Here is an 8781-nt window from a genome sequence, read left to right as displayed (position 1 = left end):
CAGCAGCTCAAGAGCTTATTTTACTTGTAGGCAGCATAAAAAATTCAGACAATTCCCAGCTTACACTCCTTTGTTTGTTCACTATCCAATGCATTAGGTAGCACCAGCTACTGAAGCACATCTGTGCAATATATCCAGTTCTGTGAAAAATTAAACCAATGCAACATATATATATATATATATATATATATATTGCCAGTGCAGCTGGAAGAAGATATGTGTCTCAGAAGTCTATTATATCAGAAAGGCTGTGTTCCCTTAAATTACTGTGTTTCCACAAAAATTGCTTTGGCATTGTCACTGAGTTTGGGTAGAAGAACTACACAAGTGGAATACTACACAGAAAAAAAAACAACCAACAGTGATGATGCTACTTTTTTTTTCTAGAGCTTGATTCTCCTTTCATATGTCCTGTTTTACATCTACTGAAGTTCAGAAGATACAACACTGATAAAAAAAGAGGTGAAAGTAAAAGTACAATTGGACCTACAAAACACTAAGCTTTTCATTTGAGGGCTGCCAAACTTATAATAAATATGACAGACACCTCCACAGAGGATGATTCATCATGTCCCTAGAACTGACATATTACCTTATCTAGTTCAGAAGGATGCAAACAGTGAAAGAAGATGACTGTTTAAGAGAAGATCATTAATTTATTTTAGGTCATGCCTTGACTTTGAAAATTCTCCACTGATAATGACTGGAAGACACAAATCCAGCCACACGGCCACACAGTCTTACCAGAGGTTTTTGCTCATTTATGGCTTTCTGTGGAACTTTACTTGCATCTTGGCAAATGCCATAACTCAGTCTAGGAATTACCAGGCTTATTGATAAACAGAATGAATGAAAGGTCGGTTTTGCTGGCTTTTTGTTTGTTTCTGTTTTGCTTGTTTGTTTTGTTTCTTTTTTGATATCATTTATTTACTTTTTTTTTTTTTTTTTTTTTTTTTATTTGTTCTGCTTCTTAGTTTTGGAGCTCTTTGCTTTTCATTATTTTGTGTGCAAGGGCTGTGAGTCTGTAGGTATCTAATTGATATTTTTATGGTCTGTATGTTTGATGCAGTTAAATCTATGGCCTTTTTCAGTGCCTGCAGAAGCCAGTGAGAACATTAGCTTCAATGGGTTCAGAATAGGGTGCAGAGATAATTACTAACCAAACCAGACAATTTGTTGTTGTTCTTTTTCACTAAAACATATAGTGAAAGACTAGGAAAAATTCTTGTCCCATTTAAATCATTGTGAAAGCTCCTGAGTACCAACTTTTGACTCCATGTAATGCAGATACGACATGAAAGAACAGAGAAGAGAAAGAACAACTACAAATATCTTTGTGAATAACACTGGTGTTGGTGACCATTTCAAAGCACTAGCCAAGTTGTTATCTCACTCTCTACAAGAAGGAAAAAAGCACTAAGAATGTGTTTCTGTCGCTGTTTTAAGAAGACTCTACAAACTTCATTTCTGCCCCTAGCAGAAATAATTTGCACTCCTAAAATTTTTGAAACTTTTCCAAGCCTGAAAAAGCAGAAATGTAAAGTAGTTGCTGACTCTGCCTCCTTTTAGAGTTGTACACCCTTGAGGTGTGTTAAGGAGGCTGTGAGGTTGGATATGTTAGTTGTAGAGTTTATGAATATGAAAAGCAGTAAATTTGCATGATTATGGTGTACCAGTCATTGAAATTCACTCGTGTTTGAGCAGAAAGAATCTATCGGTGTATAAAACATTTAATTAATGAATGCTAGATCTTTAAAACAAAAGCTAAACTTAAAAATGAAAGAAAGAAGAAAGAGAGAGACAGATTTAACTTCTAAACACATTTCCTTTCTGAGAATCTTTCAAGATCATCTCTGAAGGTCTAGCGTCAACACTGTTGCAGCTTCAAAACTCATTTCTGCTGCCTGTTACACTGTTTTAAACTTTAACTTCAAAAATCAAAACAAGGCAATGTAACTTCCTGATTGTACTATCTCTTTTATAAAATGAAAGGCTTTGAACGGCACAAGGGCAGCAATTACGCCATTGCAAACCCATAATGACAGAGTTCTAGGAATAGCAGTGAAGCAGGATAGAAAAAGGCAAAATATATCAAATGTAGGCATGAATTTTATTCCATTTATTTCTGTATTCTTTCACTTTTTATTTTTTATTTTTTCCTAATCCTGAGATTAAGAATCCCGGCTCACTATTAACTCTTCCTTAGGACAATTGCACTCAGTGAAGGTAGGAAATACATTTTGCTGCAATAGCAATACCATAATATTCAATAATAGCTATGCCACAAATTCATAGTCACATTTTTGGCATAGCTTTTGAAACAGCTGGACTATTCTTTTGAATTTGGCTTTATTAGAAATTACTTTTACTAAGCTACCTTTTTATTTATTCAGGCCAAATTGATCATAAATATTTTGAAGTACATTGGCCAGAATCAACAATATCGGCTATCATATTAATTTTAGAGGAAACATATTTCAGCACTTATGGTAAGATAAAGATGTTTTACAGTCTTCTGCAGGGATGACATACAAATTGGCTCTTTGCAAGCATATAATCTGACATCTTTCAAAAGCCCTGCACAAAAAAGTATAGGCTATGAAAACTGAGCCTACAAGCAGCCAGTGGGTTTAGGATACTGGGCAGATGGGTTAACTACCCCAAAACTACATAGTTTACCACACTTATTTCCTGTCTTACATAAAAAGACAAAGCAATCTTATGACTTACTCATACAATTTCTAACTTTGTTCCTACAAACGAAACACTTCAGTTCAAAGCTTAATGGTTTATCCAGACTTAACTCATTACTCTTAAGAAAGACATGATCATGTCAAACACGTTTGGACAGAGGAAGGTTTGGAGGAAAACCCAGGACTCAAACAGAATTTCAGTCCTCAAAACTGTTCACTTTGCTGATATCTATGTTTTTGATTATTTTTTATAATATTAATTGCTACACAATATAAATTCTGCTCGATAGCTGAGAACTGACATGTTCAGCAAAGACTCTTAAATTCTGAATTGCTATCATGATGTCTGCAAGTATTGGCTGGAAAAAGAAATACTCAAAATTGTACTAAAAACTTCAATAGATCCCAGTACAAGTAAAGGATCAAATGGAGGCAGAACATTATTTAGGGTAAAAAAAAGTCAAAGTTTTGTTGCTTACATTGATGAGATACGAGCAACAGTCAAACATTTGAAAGCCTAAAATCAAACAAAATCTCCTCACAATATATAATGTCAAACAATAAACTTGTCTGAAAATTTGTCCTAATTTTACTTTTTGTGAGGAAAGGAAATGATGATTACCACTATGAGTAAAAAATTAAGTAAATCTGCTTAACAATATTAATCAGATGTGGATAAGACTAGGTACATGGATTGGCTAGTGTAGAATGAAAAATGACATGGATCTGCAAGACTACTTGAATTTTGTGTGTCATCCCACAATTTCAGCATCACCAGGAGGTTATCTCATTTAAAGTGATTGCTGTATGAGACCAATAATGTCAACAAGGAAAAAATTTCCAAACAAGCAAACAGCAAACAAGCATGATTTATTTAATTTTTTTTTTTTTTTTTTGGTGGGGGTGTAGGGGAGGTAATGTTTCTATTATTTGGAAGTGTGAAAGAGTTCTGGTAGACATATCTGAACTGAAACCATAGATTGCAGAGCTGGACAGGGTCTCACAGTATTGTCTTGCTTGTGGCTGCTGGTCAAGACAATCTATGTTTGAAGAAATCATTACTTCATGCTGACAGGATATTTTGGCCTCAGTCATTTGTATTTCCCTTGTGTTCTTAACCTCACAACCAACCTCAATATCTGAGCACACAGAGACAGACTCACAGAGTGGTTAAGGATTTCTGGAAGTCATCTGGTCCAGAGCCCCTGCTCAAGCAGGCTCACCTACAGCCATTTGCCCAGAACTGTGTCTGTATGGCTTTGGAATATCTTCAGGGGTGGAGACACCACAACAACCTTGGACAACCTGCGCCAATGCTTGGTCAGCCTCACAGTGAAAAAGCGTCTCTGGTCACTCAGAGAACCTCCTGTGTTTCACTTTGTGCTTATTGCCTCTGGTCATGTTATTGGGCACCACTGGAAAGACACTGGCTCTATTGTCTTTGCACCCCCACTTTAAGTATTTCTACACATTGATAAGATTTCCCCTGAGCTTTCCGCAGGCTGAACTGTCACAGCTCTCTCAGCTTCAATTGTCAGGAGAGATGTTCAAGTCCCTGAATTTTCTCTGTGGTCCTTCACTGCACTGTCTTTAGTATGTCCATCTCTTTTGTGTACTGCAGAATGCAGAACTGAACACAGTACTTCAGTGGCCTCTGTGGTGCTCAGGAGGGGGTAAGAATCACCCCCCTCGATCTGCTTGCAGCATTCCTTTTAATGCAGCCCAAGATACCATTCATCTTCGTTACTTCTTATGGTTTAAACACATCAGGCAACTAAGTAACACACAGCCCCACACTCATCCTTCTTTCCTGACCACCCTCTGGCTGGGTTGGAGAGGAGAATTGAAAGAATGTAAAACCCTTGTGTTGAGATAAGAACAGTTTAATAATTAAAATAAAGTACATATACCACTACTACTAATAATAACAATGGAGATTACAGGGGAAAGATATAAAACTAAAAATGGAAAAAAAAAAAACCCCAAAACAACCCGCAGGTGATGCACAATACAATTGCTTGCCACCTGCCGACAAATACCCAGCCTGACCTGAGCAGTGATCTGAGCCTTCTGGGTAATCCCCCACAGTTTATGTACTGGGCATGACATGCTGTGGTAAGGAATACCCTTTTGGCTAGTTCAGTTCAGATGTCCTGTCTCTGTTCCCCCCGGCTTCTTATGCCCCTCCTCATTGGCAGAGCATGAGAGACTGGAAAGTCCTTGATCAAGACTAAAGCCTAAACGCAGAACTGTACCAGTTACTAGAAAGAAAATTGAGTCCACCCCAGACAAAATCATTACTGCAATGGCACATCTCTGGCTCATGTCCAGATTGGTGTCCACCGTGACCCTCAGGTCCTCTTCTGCAAAGCTGCTTTCCAGCCAGCTGCCCCCATCATATGGCAGTGCATAGGATTGTTCTTCCCTGAGTGCAGGACTTTACACTTCACTGTTTTGGACTTGTTCTTCACTTCTGAACCGTCAGTTCACTTCTCCAGCCTGGTGAGGTCTTCTGGGTAGCAGCACAACTCTCAAGTGCACCAGGTGCTTCCCCCAGTCTTGCGTTAGCAGCAATCTCGCTGAGGTTACAGTCTGCCCCATCAGTCTGGTTGATGAGCATGTCTAGTCGAAGGTGTCCCTGCCCATGAAAGGGAGGTTGGAACTAGATGATCTTTAATGTCCCTTCCAATCCAAACCCTTCTATGATTTTACAATTAATGATATTTGTAAGATAGGACCCAGTATGGACCTCTAGGGTACAATGCTAGTTACTGGCCTCCACCTATACTTTGTACCACTGATTGCCACCTACTGCACCTGCCTATTCAGCCAGTTTTCAGTCAACTCCACTGTCTCCTCCTTCAGCCCATTCTTCATTAGCTCCTCTAAAAGGATCATATGGGAGAGTGTTAAAAGCCTTGCTGCAGTCAAGGCAGATTATATCAGCTGGTCTCCCATCATCCGCTAAACCTGTCATTTTATGGGATCATAAGTTGTGGAGGCATGATTTCCCCTTTGTGAATCCATGCTGACTACTGCTGATCATCTCCATGTCTCTCAAGAGTCTGGAAGTGGTTTCCAGGTATAGTTGTTCCATTACCTTCTGAGGGGTTGAGGTGAGGCTGATAGGACTGTAGTTCTCTGTATTGCCCTTCTTGCCTTAAGATAGGAGTGACATTTAACATACCTGGCCAATCTACTTTTACAAGAAAGCTCTGTGAACATAGTTTGGCTTTGAAACTTCATGGTTTTGGTGGCTCTACATAACATTTTATCTGCATATTGGCTCCAATTTAGATAAACCTTGGCATTTTGGAGCTCATTTAAATCCTAAATCAAGGTGTCCAAAACACCAAATAGTGAAACCAGACCATAAGTTCCTGGATAAACAATATCTCTTGCTCTCCTGAACTGGCATTTGTCATCCAACAATGTGATTTTGTAGTTCAGGGGGTAGTCTCAGATGAGAAAACTTTATCATTATTGATATTTACCTGATTTGGTCCTTTGAAAGCACCAAAATATGTTCCAGTCCAGGAGACTACTCCAGTAAAAGAAATTGCCATAATTTCTACAGGAGTCAAAGCTCAGTGAACCATTAAAGGCAAACCAGCTCAATGAACTGGGCAGCAACAACAAAATAAAAAGCATGCCTAGGGCAACAACATTTGTTTTACTCCCTCTTTAATACTGACTTTAAAAAATTACAAAAAGATCCAATAATTCCTTTGTTGTGCTCCGTGCTTAGACTTCCAAGACTTTCAGGCAAATTTTCACTGGAGACTCTTGATTCAATAGTCTCCATCATAAAATGAGAGTCTTATGCAGAAGTGCTGATTGCTTTCCATTTCAGTTTGCCAGATGGTGTATCCAGGATGAATGGCTACCACCTCTGATAATGCTGGCTTTGTGTGCGTGTGTGTGTGTGTGTGTGTGTGTGTGTGTGTGTGTGTGTGTGTGTATGAGGTATTAGGCTACACACCACAAAAAAAGTGAATTCCATCTGAGACACTATTATTGCAACTCTACTGTTCTGACCACAGTAGAAAGTCCCGTCTGCAGTTCACAGGACACTGATCTTACAACCTTCAATCCTAGGGCTTCTTTAATCTATTTAGTCCAAGTCTAGCCAGCATGCAGCAGGCAGAGCATATTTGTTGCTGTGATTAAAGTAATTCTTTTCTTCAAACTTATTAAGTGACAAAAGGCATTAGTGTCATCTAGCAATGGCTGAACACAAAGCCATTGGTCAGTATGAGAGTTGATATTGTCTTTCTGTGAGCTTGCTGCCATCACCATTAAAGCTGGAAAAAAAAAATTCCTTTTTTCTTGGGGCATCACATTTGAAGAGCAAAGAGAAAAAAGTGTCTTATTACCTTGTCTGCCAACTTCATTAACAGAAAGTACTCAGCGATCTTTGGTTACAAATGCTCTCCCATCCTTCAGAAAAATGGGTCTGGTGTTGACTGAAATGTACAAGTAAACTGACCAAACTGATCAGCGGGTAGAGTATTATCAAAGCCTCTGAAGTGGTCTGCCTCTACCTCCTTCTCTCTCATACCGAGTTTGCATTTCCCGCCAGCCATACCCAACACAAAGGGTGGTGATTAGTAAGGGTACATGGAGGACTGCTGGTAGGTACCTAACAAAGTTGCAGAGGGACTGAACTGCCCAGGGGATGTCTTTGCTACTGTCTGAATTTCACTTCCCAGAGTCCTGTGACCTAATGGGACATTACTTAATTATTTCATAACGTAACAGATGAGTTTAAGTGAAAAAGGAGTGCCTCCTCTCTCTTGGGAGGTCTACTGACTGCGAAGTGGAAACTAGATCTTCAGAGGTATTTGCTATGTCTTTGTTAACCAGGCAATGAGTACAGGAGAGTTGTACCACTTCACAAAGAAAGAAAAGAAAATTTCAACTGCCCAAGTTTCAAAACAAAGATTGAAAATGAAGAGCAGCTAGACTTCAATGGCTCAGAAAATCAGATAACAAATATGGTAAGGCTTCATTAAATTTTTAAAAGCTGTCTTATTTTAAGGGGATCTCCAAATGTGAGAGGGAGCATATGATGCTGCATCTGTGGATCCTTAAGACTTCACAGATGAGGCAATAGCATTTGATACAGAGATGCACAACTCTTGGTATTATTGATCATGTCTGCACTATCAGACATGATCAATATACAAACTGGCAAATGCCAAATCGAAGGATGCATTAGGTTTTAGCAAGCAGAAGAGTCAGAACAATTTGTGGGTACTTCTTTTTTTTTTTTTTTTTTTTCTGGGAAATTACTAAGGGTTTATTGGGGGGTCTGCTCATTATCATTATCAATCATTATCATTATCATCATTATCTTATAGCCGTGAGATGATAAGAATAAACTTGACAAAAAAGCCCTACAAGTGCCAACTCTTCTATTCAGTGCTCTCCATAATGTAAAGGTGAAATTTGTTTATCCATGAGTCTTTCCATGTTCTCACTTGGATTGTGACTTGAAGGACATCTGAGCACAACGTGGGAGAATAAGACTGAGGCCAGCTGCTTGTGACAAATAACTTGAAACATCAAGAGTTAGAAGGATAAATAATAGTTAGGGTACTGTGCGCAAGCTATTAGGAAAAAATGCCAGATGGACTTTCACAGAAGCCCAAACATCCTTCAGAAGGGCAAGTGTAAAATTTTACCTGGAGTATATTTTGCTAATTCACAAAACTCAATTTAAACACTGCCTGCCATTTATCTGGTACAAACACTTGCAAAAAAACCACACAGACCTACTACATTTGCAGAAGGTCACAGAGATATTTCAAGCCCATCTTTGAAAGAGAGATTATTGTGCTTAACAATTTTCTTCAAAAATAGTCAAAAAACACTTGTGAACATTATTCTACCCACAATGTGTGTATTGTTCATAGTAGCTCTGAGAAAAAGCACAGGTAGCAAAACTTCATTTCCCCAAAATGCACTTCAATATATTTTAAGTATAAAAACCTAATTTAAAATAATGTCAGCATCTTTTGCCTGTAGAATATGAGGCTCAGCATCTTTAAATTATTTAAGAGGTCCTCAGAGAGTCAGTTATGCT

This window comes from Lathamus discolor, chromosome Z (assembly GCF_037157495.1).
Source record: "Lathamus discolor isolate bLatDis1 chromosome Z, bLatDis1.hap1, whole genome shotgun sequence".
Taxonomy (NCBI): Eukaryota; Metazoa; Chordata; class Aves; order Psittaciformes; family Psittacidae; genus Lathamus; species Lathamus discolor.
The sequence above is the reverse complement of the archived record's forward strand: the minus strand, read 5'-3'. Positions refer to the sequence as shown.